The sequence below is a fragment of the Dama dama genome, chromosome 20, assembly GCF_033118175.1.
Source record: "Dama dama isolate Ldn47 chromosome 20, ASM3311817v1, whole genome shotgun sequence".
NCBI classification, from domain to species: domain Eukaryota; kingdom Metazoa; phylum Chordata; class Mammalia; order Artiodactyla; family Cervidae; genus Dama; species Dama dama.
The window spans coordinates 50,738,387-50,753,644 of NC_083700.1; the positions used below are offsets into that span (position 1 = coordinate 50,738,387).

At 37.6% G+C, this 15,258-nt stretch overlaps 1 protein-coding gene across 5 annotated transcripts in view; it reads right to left on the reverse strand.

Moving 5' to 3' along the window:
- Positions 1-15,258, reverse strand: part of RPAP2 (RNA polymerase II associated protein 2) — a 100,240-nt gene that overhangs the window by 35,506 nt on the left and 49,476 nt on the right. The gene's annotated exons all lie outside the window — the stretch shown is intronic.

Sequence of the window (15,258 nt, forward strand, 5' to 3'; positions counted from 1 at the left end):
TGAATCATTACCAAGACAAAGGTTACAGTCTTTCTTTTAACTCATGACAGTAAGCAACTATTTTCATTTTTTCCTGTGCAATATTACCAGTGCTACCCATTCTGTTTTGAAGTTCATAATATCAACAATTTAATCAAGTTTTCCCTGTCCATTCATTCATCTGACTTATTCCACAAATACTAACTCAGTGTTTACTAAGTGCTAGACTGAGTGCTTGGCCCTAGGGAGACAAAAGTAATCCAGATAATGTGCTTGGTTGCATGGAGATTGTTTTGGTAAGAAAACAGTTTCAAATCTGCCTCACTTACTGTAGTCATCTTTACTGGTTTAGTGTTGTTTATACGTTGTCCAAACACAACTTCTGGATGACGGGAAAGTCTCTTACTCCTATGGAGAAACTGTGTATGTGTGTATTTTTTGGTGAAGTATGTGTGTATGTTCCTAAGACTGACTTGTGGATTATAAAAGAAGGCAGAGAAGGTAAAAAGCACAAAATATGAAAGAAAAAAGAAAGTTAGACGCCAGATTAAACACAGTGGCTGTATAGATCAAACTTAGAAATGCTGCCCTAAGTTAATTTTCCTAAAGCATATCACTAACCTGTAGAGGAGGGGGATAAGAATAAACTAGAACAAGTAATGAAATGATAATAAGATGGGTTTTTGGAAGAGGCAATATACAAGATTTGATTCATTCACTTATGAAATTAAGTACAAGAGTCAAAATGTTACCAAACAACACTGACATTCAAGGCAAGGAGAAACATGTGGAGAAAAGCAGGAAAGATGAAAAAACTGGGAATGTCATCAAAGGCATATTTGCCTATTACTTTTTCTAGGTGAAGTAATATTTGCCTATTACTTCATCAGTGTAAGAATTCTTCATCAGTTACACTGTTTTTTCAATATTCCAAATCCTGCCTGTCTGACATCTCCTCCTTTGTTGCCAAATGCTCAAGCCTCCATTATTCTGAAAAGTGTTCTGAAGATTTACCATATTCTACTGGATATGCAGACGACACCACCCTTATGGCAGAAAGCGAAGAAGAAAACTAAAAAAGCCTCTTGATGAAAGTGAAAGAGGAGAGTGAAAAACTTGGCTTAAAGTTCAACATTCAGAAAACTAAGATCATGGCATCTGGTCCCATCACTTCATGGGAAATAGATGGGGAAATAGTAGAAACAGTGTCAGACTTTATTTTTCTGGGCTCCAAAATCACTGCAGATGGTGACTGCGGCCATGAAATTAAGACGCTTACTCCTTGGAAGGAAAGTTGTGACCAACTTAGATAGCATATTAAAAAGCAGAGACATTACTTTGCCAACAAAGGTCGGTCTAGTCAAGGCTGTGGTTTTTCCAGTGGTCATGTATGGATGTGAGAGTTGGAATGCGAAGAAAGCTGAGCACCGAAGAATTGATGCTTTTGAACTGTGGTGTTGGAGAAGACTCTTGAGAGTCCCTTGGACTGCAAGGAGATCCAACCAGTCCATCCTAAAGGAGATCAGTTCTGGGTGTTCAATGGAAGGACTGATGCTGAAGCTGAAACTGCAATACTTTGGCCACCTCATGCGAAGAGTTGACTCACTGGAAAAGACCCTGATGCTGGGAGGGATTGAGGGCAGGAGGAGAAGGGGACGACAGAGGATGAGATGGGTGGATGGCATCACCGACTCGATGGACATGAGTTTGAGTAAACTCTGGGAGTTGGTGACGGACAGGGAGGCGTGGCGAGCTGCGATTCATGGGGTTGCAAAGAGTTGGACATGACTGAGTGACTGAACTGGATTATAATCCCTCTCTCCTTTTCTCTTATGCCAACCATATGAAGTAGTCAACGTCTGCTGTGTCTAGTATCTTTACAACTGTCTACTAGTGCAGCCCTTGCAATCCGGGTTTCAATCATCATTCTATGTAAACTGCTTCCTGGAAGGTCACCCACAATCACAACTGACCAAAACATAGTGTTTATTCAGTCCTTGTCTTTGTTCAGCAAAGGATAACTGCTTGATTTTTCAGGAAGGTAGCTACCACCTCTTTCTTGAACATCAAACCCGCTTTGGATTCCTTGTCCATGTTCTCTTCCTAAGGAACACTGGGCAGTGGAAAGTGCACACATTTTGAAATCCAAGTCCCAGATGTGACCTTGGACAAAGTGCTTGTCTTCCTAGTCTCTTTCTTTTCTCTGGAAGTGGGACACCACCACTGACCTCACTGAGTAGTGAGGATCAAATGAAATAATGTAAAGAATCTAGCATAATTACACACAGATGGTGTTCAAAAAATTATTTGTTCTTCCCCCTTTCTGCTTTCTTCTGTATTGCTCAGGCAGCCTTGGCATAGAGGCAGCTCTGTTTCACTGCATTTAATACTCTCATTCATCTCAATGACTATGATTTTGCTTACCACTTGGTAGCTTCTATTCCACCTTTTCAATTGCCTTAACCCTAAATCTTTTTAATACATTGTCTAGGTTTGTCATGGCTTTTCTTCCAAGGAGCAAGTGCCTTTTTATTTTTGCAGCTGCAGTCACCGTCTGCAGTGATTTTGGAGCCCAAGAAGATAAAGTGTCACTGTTTTCATTCCCCACCATCTATTTGCCATGAAGTGATGGGACCAGATGCCAGGATCTCTGTTTTTCGAATGTTGAGTTTTAAGCCAGCTTTTTCACTCTCCTCTTTGGCCCTCATCAAGAGGCTCTTTAGTTCCTCTTCATTTTCTGCCATTGGAATGGTATCATTTGCGTATCTGAGGTTGTTGACATTTATCCCAGCAATCTTGATTCCAGCTTGTGATTCATTCAGCCTGGCATTTTGCATGATGTACTCTGCATAGAAGTTGGTAAGCAGGGTGACAGCATACAGCCTTTACGTACTCCTTTCCCAGGTTTGAACCAGTCCGTTGTTCTATGTCTGGTTCTAACTGTTGCTTCTTACTTGCATACACATTTATCAGGAAGCAGATAAGGTGGTCTGGTATTCCTGTCTCTTTAATTTTCCAGTTTGTTGTGATCTACACAGTCAAAGACTTTATTTAGTGTAGTCAACAAAGCCGAAGTAGATTTTTTTCTGGAATTCCCTTGCTTTTTCTGTGATCCAACAGATGTTGGCAATTTGGTCTCTGGTTCCTTTGATCTTTCTAAATCCAGCTTGAAGATCGAAGTTCTCAGTTCACTGCTGAAGCCTAGTTTGAAGGATTTCAAGCATAACCTTGCTGGCATGTGAAATGGGTGTAACTGTGCGGTAGTTTGAACATTCTTTGGCATTGCCTTTCTTTGGGAATGGAATGAAAACTGACCTTTTCCAATCCTGTGGCCACTGCTGAGTTTTCCAAATTTGCTGGCATATTGAACACATCACTGTTAACAGCATCATCTTTTAGGACCTGAAACAGCTCAGCTTGGAATTCTATCACCTTCACTAGCTTTGTTTGTAGTAATGCTTCCTAAGGCCCACTTGACTTCACACTCTAGGATGTCTGGCTCTAGGTGAGTGACCATTACCATCATAGTTACCCAGATCATTAAGACCTTTTTTGTACAGTTCTCCTGTGTATTCTTGCCACCTCTTTTTAATCTTTTCTGCTTCTGTCAGGTCCTTGCCAGTTCTGTCCTTTATTATGCCCATCTTTCATGATATGTTCGCTTGGTATCTCCAATTTTCTCAAACAGATCTCTAGTCTTTCCCATTCTAGTGTTTTCCCTCTATTTCTTTGCACTGTTCACTTAAGAAGACTTTCTTATCTCTCCTTGCTATTCTCCGGAACTCTGCATTCAGTTGGGAGGTGTATCTTTCCCTTTCTCCTTTGCCTCTAGCTTCTCTTCTTTTCACAGCTATTTGTAAGGCCTCCTCAGACAACCATTTCGCCTTTTTGCATTTCTTTTTCTTGGGGACGGCTTTGGTCACTGTCTCCTGCACAGTGTTATGAACCTCTGTTCACAGTTCTTCAGGCACTCTGTCTACCAGATCTAGTCCCTTGAATCTACTTGTCACCTCCACTGTATAATCAATTGTAAGGGATTTGATTTAGGTCATACCTGAATGGTCTAGTGATTTTCCCTACTTTCCTCAATTTAAGCCTGAATTTTGCAATAAGGAACTCATGATCTGAGCCATAGTCAGCAGACTGTATAGAGCTTCTCTATCTGCAAAGTACATAATCAGTCTGATTTTGGTATTGACTGTCTGGTGATGTCCATGAGTAGAGTCATTTTTTTTTTTAATTTTAAATTTATTTTTTAATTGAAGGATAATTGCTTTACATAGAGTCATCTCTTGTGTTGCTGGAAGAGGGTGTTTGCTATGACCAGTGTGTTCTCTTGGCATAACTCTGTTAGTCTTTGCCCTGCTTCATTTTTTACAAACCTAGACAGTATATTAAAAAGCAGAGATATCATTTTGTCAACAAAGGTCTGTATAGTCAAAGCTATGGTTTTTCCAGTAGTCATGTATGGACGTGAGAGTTGGGCCATAAAGAAGGCTGAGTGCCAAAGAATTGATGCTTTCACATTCTGGTGCTGGAGAAGCCTTTCAAGAGTCCCTTGGACTGCAAGAAGATCAAACCAGTCAATCCTGAAGGAAATCAACCCTGAATATTCACTGCAAGGACTGATGCTGAGGCTCCAATACTTTGGCCACCTGATGTGGAAAGCCGACTCACTGGAAAAGACCCTGATGTGGGGGAAGATTAAAGGCAGGAGAAGAAGGGAGCAACAGAGGATGGGATGTTTGGATGGTATCACCAACTCAATGGACCTGAGTTTGAGAAAACTCCAAGAGATAGTGAAGGACAGGGAAACCTGCCATGCTGCAGTCCATGGGGTTGCAAGGAGTTGGACATGACTTAACAACTGGACAATAACTACCACCTTAAATATGCCTGAATAGGAACAGTCTCAGTGCTTGGAGAACAGGTTAAATCAAATCTAGTAACTCCTTCAATTAGTTCCTCATACTCTCTTTTCTAGAAGAATCAGCATTTTCCCAGTTATCTGTCTTAATTTTGTGAAATCATGTTTGTCCCCCCCTTATCTCCACTGCTAAACTTTGTATCTGGAGCTGTAATGTCTCTCATCATCTGTGTGTCTCATTTCATTTTCATTGTAATCATTTTATTTCACTCACTCAGTGTTCTTTGGTTAACTAGGCTGTTACTAGTGGAGGACTTGAGAAAATCAATTTCATAAATGCTGTGGGCAAGAACCAGAATGCAAGGGATCAATGAAAAGCACTGCAATCACTGACAGCAGACTAGCTCCTTCAAGAAGTTCGGCAAGTGGAAGGATGATAGTCTGGGAAGCTCAGCAAGGTTATGGAGAAAGGATAGGTATTTTTTCCTTTCTGTTTTTTAAACTTTAAAAAATGAATAAGCAGTTGTAGGCAGAAGGGAAGCACTTGGGAGGCAGGAAGGAAAGAGTCAACCAAAAGTCAGAAATGATTGCTTCCTAATAATTCATTCTTTCGTTCACTGTTAGCTATTTATTTTAAATCTGTGATGCTAAAGTGCAGGGTATATAATGCTGCATAAAATCAGACATAGAACCTGCCCCTAAAATCTTCAAGTTTTTCTTTTGGCTGTGCATGCAGCATGTAGGATCTCAGTTCCCTGACCAGGGATCTAACTCACACATCCCCTGCATTGGAAGTGGGGAGTCTTAATACTGGACTGCCAGGGAAGTCCTAAAATCTTCAAGTTGAGTGAGACAGATATTAATCAAGTAATCATACAATTCAATATAAAACTGAAAACAGGGTAAGTGCTAGGAAAGATAAGTACATGGTGTTATGGCCTATTATAAAATGTTTTGATCTAGTCAGGGAAGTCCAGGAAATGTTTTTTGAGAAAGGAACACTTCCTCAAGTTCTGAGAGATGAGAGGGAATTAACCAAAGGAATAGGAGTGGGAAGAACATTCTGGATAAAGGGAACAATCTGGGTCCTATGGTGAGAGAAAAAGATGATGAGAAGGGCTGGAGTGGTAGGAATGAGAACAAGGTAGGGTGGTGTAAGCTAAGGCTGAACCACACAGGGCCACAGTAAGAGCAAGTGGAAGCCTTGGAAGGACGGTGTAAAGTGGAAGATAGGATCAGATGTGACTCCAGTTAAGACTGATCTTCCTAAAGCACTGGCTTCAGGATAGTACTCTCTGCTCAAAACTTCAGTGACTTTCACTGTCCACTAAAATAAGTTTCCTTGCCGTTAAAGGCTCTAACTCTACAATACACCTAACTTTCCAACCACTCTTTCCAGTTCCAGTTATCTTTACTCGTCACTACATCTCATCTCTTTGCTTTTTTCATTATACAGGTACTTCCTAGAATGCTTTCAACCTTTCATTTCTATTTCTTTAAACCCTTTCTCTTTTTGGGGCCCATCACAATTCCCACTTCTGTGAAATCTTTTTTGATCTTCCTAATAGAGCTATTTTGCTTCTTTGAAGTCCCACGACAGTCTGTGTTTCTTTCTTGCTTGTAGTTACCTGTGAACATACAGTTCTCCCCCTTTCCTCAGTAGTCTTGGAGGGCAGGGTCTTTGTCTTTGTTTAATCTCAGTATTCCCCACAATCTTACTGATAGCAGCTGCTCAATAAACATTTTACAGTCATATTTCTAATATTTGAAAACATTTCCATTATTGTGTAGATGCCAGCCTCTACATAGATTCACAGTTCTGATGCAGTAGCGAAGTGTGAGTCTCATCATTCCTGGTATAATGTGGGCTCTTCTTATGCTGGTTTTTATGGCATGATATTAAAAACATGAAAAAAAAAAAAAAGGTCCTAACAAACTCTTTAGATTAAAATTCAGGGCAACAGGCAAGGTAGCTTATCAATCCTTTAGCTAACAATCAGATGGTACTATCTGAGTTGAAACACAAATTACTCTACCATACCTAGTTCGAAGAAGTTCTATCAATGAATGGTTGGGATCTTTTCATCAATGAAAGGAAAAAAAAAAACGGCATTATTCTAGAATTACTTTAAAAAACATCCGTAAATATGATCCGAACAAACAATCGGAAACAATTTGAAATTTAAAAAATCAACTTACACTTTCTACTTTGCTCTTCACCACCTTTAGTATAATGCTGAGGTACTAAATCACTTCACTGTTCCCTTTGGCATCCAGAGCAGCTTCCTCATCTTTGATGTGGAGAGCAATATAATGTCAGCAAGGTCTACAGTAGAAAGAGACTAAAAGAATCTTGGGGGTGTTCATCCCATTTACTTAAATGAGCACTCTGTAATCTTTCCACAGAAGGAATGGCTAGCAGTATTAATGTATTTCTTGCCAAGCTTAAGGACTAAATACCAAACAAAGCAGCAACACTTGGACAGTGTCACCATGACTGTCAGCACAGTTACACTGGTTCCTTTGCTAAAATAATCATCTTCACTGTCTCCTTCAGTAGCCTTTGACATACTGCATTAAAACAGTTTCTTACTTACAAGATGTCGTAGTTGAATTCACACTGCCAAGTTAATTTAACCAGGATTTAGTCCCCCTCTTATTACTAACAGGACCAAAAAAATGCACAATGAAGTTAAGAAACTTGTGCAAGGCTGAACTGCTAATGCAAGGGTAAAAATAAGATATAATCCAGAATGAGAACTGAATTTAGGGTTTTTAAGAACCCTTGCATAGTTAAGGTGGTCTTTGGGGTAAGGGAATTACATTTACAAAAATATAATACTTAATGATAATTTACATAAATTTAATTTTATCAAAGGCACAAATCTAAAGTCTTAAAATTTGAAAAACCAAGAGGCATGTGAGGCTATTACTGTTAAGGATTTCTGAAAGAAGAACATACCATGAAGAAGTGTATTATTATGAACTTTCTATTTCAGAACTATTATCTAGAAAACTGAGATAAAAACTTTGTTATAGAAGACCACGATAGCCAAATAAAATAAAATGTTTTTTTTCCTAACAGATGGTTTATGTCCTGATAATGTTTGCATTTAATGCTTTGGGATTACCTATTAATAAGGAAGCAGGGATGCTTTCCATTGATATTTCTAATTCAAAAGAAACAAGTTCTTTGTAGCTCACTTAGTAGTGATATATTACACACTGGTTTGCTTAAAGGGCTGGGTTATTGTGAGTTTAAACTTTATATCTAAATCCTGTTTGTGACAGCTCTATAGAGCAGCTTTGGAGATGTGTTAGAAAAACTTTTCTTCGTAATTATTGCTATGAAACAATTCTCTCAGCATAGTGGCTACAACTTTTTCAGTGCTCTAAGACAGAAATGGAATCAACCAGCAGTGTCCACAATGATTACCACACTCTTACGGTACAGAACCCGAGGCTAGGGATAACAGTGCCCTTAGTCAAGCCTCATGCTTCCTGGCCTCCTGGCCATGCTCTCAGTGCACTCAGTCAGGCTGTGAAGATGTCAAGAGCAGGTAGGGAGGGAGACTGACTTCTCACATCGAGGTGTGACTGGTAAGGGACAAGTGCTGCCTGCTACCAGCTGTCCCCACTGCTGTTACTGTGCTGCTTGTGAAGGGGAGGCTGCTTCATCTTTTTGCTGAAGACACTTGGTGACTTTAATATGTATTCTGGCCCAAGGTTTGGGACTCTTAGCTACTTATGGATTAAAAAAACCAATATTATAAAATTGCCAAAAATTTGAGAAATTTTGAGGGAAAAAAAAATCAGTGAAGAAAGTAGGCTTGGTTAAAATTTTTAAGAAGTACTATTTTTCCTTTAGAAAATATCTGGGTTCCCATACAGCTTGGTGGCTGAGGATAAAGTTACTTCAATTAAAAAACATTATATTTTTCTTATAAGTCAGCCAGCCATAAGTATAGGGGACTTAGGAATAATCTAATTATTATTTAATACTCAGTAAATAGGTACTTTACTTAAACTTCACAATGATGTTAGTGAGGGGGCTTATTTTGCATATGTAGTAGAAATTCCTAGAACATAAAAAATTTGATGTTACAGGTCCATGAAGGTCTAAATTTAATCAGAACAGCATATTTAAAGTTTGGAAAACTACAAGCAAAAGCCTGGTGGGGCTGCTGGGTATGACGCAATTCAATCTATGGAGTCTTCACAAAGTGCCCAAGGAAATTTAAAACAGTGCATTTATTGTGGAAGACACTTTAGTAGTTCCTCAGATAAATACAGAGTTATCACAGATCCACTAATTCCACTAAGAGAATCGAAAACTTATGTTCTCACAAAAACTTACACACAAATGTTCATAAGAACCAAAGAATGGAAAGAACCCAGATGTCCATTAACTGATAAACGGATAAATAAAATGTGGTATATCCATACAATGGAGTATTACTCGGCCATAAAAAGGGATGGAGTACTGCTACACGCTACAACATGAAATGAACCTAGAATACATTAAGTGAGAGAAGTCAGACACAAAAGTCACATATTATATGATTCCATTCATATGACATGTTCAGAATAGGTAATTCCATAGAGACAGAAAGTAGATTAGTGATTGCCAGGGGATGGAGGAAGGGAAAACTGGGACTAAGGTAATGGATATGAAGATAATTTTGGGGATGATGAAGTGTTCTGGAATGAGACAGTAGTGACAGCTGCTGTACACTCACAGCACACTGCTGTATACTCACACTCACAAAACAGTGAGTGTACTAAAAACCAGTGAACCGTACATTTTAAAATAATGCATTTTGTTATATGAATTATATCTCAATAAAATTCAATTAAATATAAAATCTGTAAGGAAACAAAATTATTTCAGTGATCTGCTATTATGGTCTCAAATACTGAGAACTAAATTGGGAATATTAAGAGAAAGGCTTTGGAATACTTCTGAGAACCAATAAATTTCTAAGGAACCATATCTTCATTTTTCATGGTGTGCTCACAAATTTCTCTAAGGAAATTAGTGATGGGCGCACTATAAAAAACAATCTGCTGAAGCAAAAAGCTGTAGTCACATCTTTCTGTTCATGCCTCGTACCCTAGGGAAGTGACTCTCCTGAGTGTCTATCTGTATGATGGTTACCTAAAGTGGCTGCCCACGTCCAGTGAAGGCTTTTGTTTAGTGATCATGGTCAAGTTGAGCTTATTTAAATACCATTTCCCAGGACTTACATGCTACTCCCAGAACGACGGGAATACTCAAAGCTTTTAGGGGGAATAAACTATTGCGTGGTCTGTGTCTAGGAAGTGGGCCACAGTTCACTGGAAACAGACAGTTCAGATAAATAAAATGAAAGCAGACATTTTTGGAGATGATCTTGAAAGCTTTCCATTAGAGAACATCAAGGGCATAAAACTAGGAATAGCATATATCCATGTTAGACTACCACAAGTCACTTTCTACCCTCCATTCTTTCTAAGTAGTACAACGTAACTAAGTATTTACTTACTTCTTCCTTCATTAGATAACCAAATCATTCCCATGGAACACAATAACACCTCTCTCTAGCTATCCACTAAGAGACATTTGACTCCTATGTTACAGTTAGCTATAGATCATCACATTACATAAGCAGTGGTCTTTCTACAAAGGTTCCACATTAAACTCTGGTGAAAAAATTACATTTTAGATACAAGAAGTTACTGGAGAAACTGATTCCCACTTCTGGCACAAGTGCTGCACATAAAGGAACTCAAGCCAATCAATTTGTTTCTTCATAGCCTCCTATAATTGTTTCATTTTGGCTGCCAGACTTGGTCTGGACTCTTCCCTAGATTTCTCAGCTTTCCTAACATTTGCATGTTACAGGCTCAAGTATAATGACAGAGGTCAAAGAAGACTGGGAAGACTAAGACCAAAGGGAAGAAAGGAAGGAGGAAAAGGATTGAGCTGGGGGGGGGTGTGTGTCCTACAGCTACAAAATCTCAAAATACCAGTCAAAAATCTTCTCAAAGAAACTACTCTGAAAACCATGACCATGATAAACAGTGATTCTTCAGTTTCTGTTTCCCTATACTGAGGACAGATGAGAATTATGAGGAATATAAAAACCAATATATGATACAGTATGAGAAGGCATCTGAAAACAAACATACTTTAGTGTAATTTATTGGGCTGGCTTAGATAGTAAAGAGTCTGCCTGCAGTGAGGGAGACCCAGGTTTGATCCCTGGGTTGGGAAGATCCCCTGGAGAAGAAATGGCAACCCACTCCAGTATTCGTGCCTGGAAAATCCCATGGATGGAGGAGCCTGGCAGGCTACAGTCAGTCCACGGGGTCTCAGAGAGTCTGACATGACTGAGTGACTTCACTTATTGTGCTTTCTAATCTGATGTATGAACAACACTGAAATATACAAATACATTAACAAGTTTTACACAACAGCACATTTAGGTACTAAAACATTTACAGGAGACTATACAGTTACATACATTTTTATGAAAATCATGCATCAGGACTGTGGAAAGAGCCTAATATCTTTACTAGAGCATACTGATGTGAGAAAATCAGATTCAACTTCATATTATTCAACATATAATCTGTAATCATAAAGTACTAATAAAGTTCAACAAAGACAAAATTGCTATAGCTAAGAGCTTAATCAATAACACCAACTACCAGGTTACTTTATTGCATTTCTAGTCAGTTATTAAAAAAAAAAAATACTGTTAATCACCACTGTGAGTTCTTCTACATGTAAGGAGCTCTTGAGAACTTATCTTTGTTAATTATAACATTTACTAAATAAAAACATGAGTAGCAAAGGCAGATTAATTCCTTCACTGTTAAATAAAGGTACACTGCTCAAGCTTTAAAAGGTTTTAAGTGTGCTTTTGGTAATGGCTTAGGTTTGAATACAGAGTATACATATCAATAAATGCTGCAGTCACACTGGCCATTCCACTCCTCACTATGGAATTAGTGAGAAATCTAAATGAACAGAGTATCAACTGATCAAGAATATCACTTTGATTTCGTCAATTTCTTTGAGATTATATGGGTATAAAATTCCATCAGTGCACACTGATAAAGTACACACTGTGATTCATATTTTTAAAGTGTTAATGTCTGTGAAAGTTCAAGGGAAGTTACCAGGAAAAGATGGTTTGCTACAGACACGCCTTATTTATTCTTAAGAAAACAGATGTGAAAATTCAGGACCCAGCTTTCTTGTCTGGACTATCATGTTTTGCTTAAAATGTTGATTTTTCCCTTCTAACATGAGTTTGATTTGAGCCATTTACTTTCCTAATTACATGTGTATAGGTATCCTCTTCTAAGTGCTTCTCATAAGGAATTTTGAAAACAGCTTTCATGCATTAAACTAATGCTAAAAATAGTAAAAATCTGCAATATTCACAAAGAATAGTACCATTGTTATAATAATACTAAACATATTACCTTACTATATTCATCTTCATTGTCTACAACTACCATTCAGAACCTCCTTCCTAGCTATTAAGTCTTAAAGGAAGTTCACTTCTTAATATGAATTTCAGAAATGTCTACAATGACTTTAAAAATTCCATTGGCAATTTGAGAGTAGATGCAAAGATTTTCTGAATCATAGGATAATTAAATGAAAAAAGGGTAAATCCCATGCATGCCTATGCTCAATCTTAGTGGCAATAAATTAAAAGACTGAATGATGAGTTACTATTCTACAAATATGTGTTTACCTTCTTTCTTTTTATATGTACATGCCTCTTGGAATGTGTGAAATCTCCATATTTTACCTAAATTTAAGGTTGTTTATCTAATGCTAGCCTTCATACCTGCTTTTTCTTTCCCCAATGACAATAATGTCTTCCCAAAAAAGTAACTGTGGGGCTTCCCTGGTGACTCAGTGGTAAGCAATCCTCCTGCCAATGCAGGAGACGTAGGTTCAATTCCTGATCCAGAAGATCCCATATGCCACAGAGCAACTAAGCCCAAGTGTCCCAACTACTAAGCCTGTACTTGGCAACAAGAGAAGCCACTGCAATGAAAAGTCTACACACTGCAACTAGAGAGTAGCCCGTTTGCCACAACTAGAGAAAAGCCTGCTGCAAAAAATACCCAGCACAGCCAATAATAAATAAAATTGTATGTATAAAAAAAGTGTGAACTGGAAGTGGGAGGAAAGAAGAGTGCAAATATAAAGTATAGTTACACTTTACAGAAGCCAGTGGGATGAGTTTTAATATGATGGATGTGTATTTTCATTTTACTCCCATCTCATATGGTAATATTTACTGTAAAATGATGATGACAGGCTAAGAAGGAAAAGGGCTATCAACTGAGCCATAGATTCCCTAGGGGGGAGAAAGATGAAAACCTAAAGGGAATTTGCTGAGAAATGAGGAAGTAAGAAATAAAATAGTATGGGGACAGAAGTCTTAAGAGAACAAATGATGAAAAAATAAGGAGAAAGGAGATTCAGTTAGGGAAGATAAAGAATGTTCAAGAGGGCCTATAGAAAAAATTATGAGAAAATTATCAGAAAACAAGATTTGAAAGGCAAAAACAAAGAAGTACCAGCTAACTTCGTGTCTACAAGTGACTAAAGATTTTAAAAGAAGTCAAAAGGGCCCTAACTGGAAAGGTTTTTAGTTGTCAAGGGCTCAAAAGTACCAAAGACTAGAGAAAGATGGGTAGATCTAACTGTAGGGCTTGGGGAATAATGAAAAAGAATTCAAGGTGAATGACAAAAGGAAACAGTGTTTACTGCTACAACCTTAAGCTAGATTACATAATGTGAAATATGCAATACACCTAAAATGTGCACAGTTTTGTTTCTTCAATTAAATTACTGTTTTCATGGGTCACTGACCCTTGAAATCCCTACACTAAATCCAAAGTGAGAGAAGACAAATAGTATTAATACATAAAAGAACTAGCAAAGCTTTTAGTGTTTTGGGCCACATGGGTGCTTCTATTAAAATAAAATTACTTTTATATGAAATAATCATATGAAGTTTCGATAGTAGCTTTATTTATTTATTTATTTATTTATTAGTTGGGGGCTAATTACTTCACAACATTTCAGTGGGTTTTTTCATACATTGATATGAATCAGCCATGGATTTAAATTTCATTTTCCATACTATTTTTTGTTCCTTGTTATACATTTTGGAGAAGATGTGGCAAGAGTTTGATACAAAAAGAAGTAGGACCTAACGTGCATCCTCAGTAAGCAGCTGCTCATTAAGATAATACTTCCAGTCATCGGCTTAGAAAGCAAGATTCTGAGATTACTTCTAAGCCTTGGGCCTCTGACTTGTCAACCAAAAAAGTTACTTCCCCTTTAGTGTAATGAATTGCAGAAGTACAGTTAAACAGTTATCTATGAGGGTTTATTAGCAGGCATAGGATATGGTGGGTGAGCAGAGATACTGATTTTTTTTTTTGCCAGTGAGCAAAATATTTACAAATTTCATAAAATGGAAAGAACTTTCTAAAAAATTAATAAGATCTGTTTCATAAATTACCAATTCAACTGGAACATTGAATAGTAAAAATGACAAAAGATTTGTTCTTATGGTTGATAAAAAATTTATGTTAGGGCATTCAAGTAAAGTTATTTTCTGTGTTCTGATTTAATGAATCATGTGAGTTGTATCTCGTTGGGCCACACAGATGCTGGCTCAGTGAAGCCTACTCTAATGCCTCCCAGCACAGCCTTCCTTGGGACAGTGAAGCCAGAATAATGTGTCAGACTGAAGTAATATCAAAGAAACAAAAGTAGGGCTGGAGATGCTATGAGGTTGACTCATAACACTTCTTGACCTGTGAGTGTCCAGTAAGTATTCAATGTCCTATGGGCTTCAATGACCTAACAAGCACCAAGTAATAACAGTAATGCAGTAATGAATGGTCTTCAAGAGAAAGACTTTTGCAATTCAAGCTGAAAAACACTACACTTACTAGATGGTTTTAACTCTATTGAAAGACAGCCTTAGAAACCACTAGTGATTTCTTAAAAGGTGAACGAGTATTAAATGTTTTATATATGCTTGTGTAGTATCTACTTTAGTTCCTTTAAATCTGTTTGATTTTACATTAATTTTGAAAACAAAATTTTTCTGATAATAAGAATGCTGATGAAAAATAAAATAGCATTAGCTATATTGGTAAAAATACAGATGCAAAATAATGAGGCCATTTAACATTAATAAAATAAATGCACTGTTAAAATTAACAGACTAGCCTGTGTTATATCCCACATGGAGGTGTTTTTTTCTTTCAAGTGATTACAAATAATATTTGAGAAAAAAAATGCCCTGAGAAGAAAAGATAGTAAAACATATAAAGAGAATGACAATAGCTTATCAAAATACAGCATATCACTTTACATT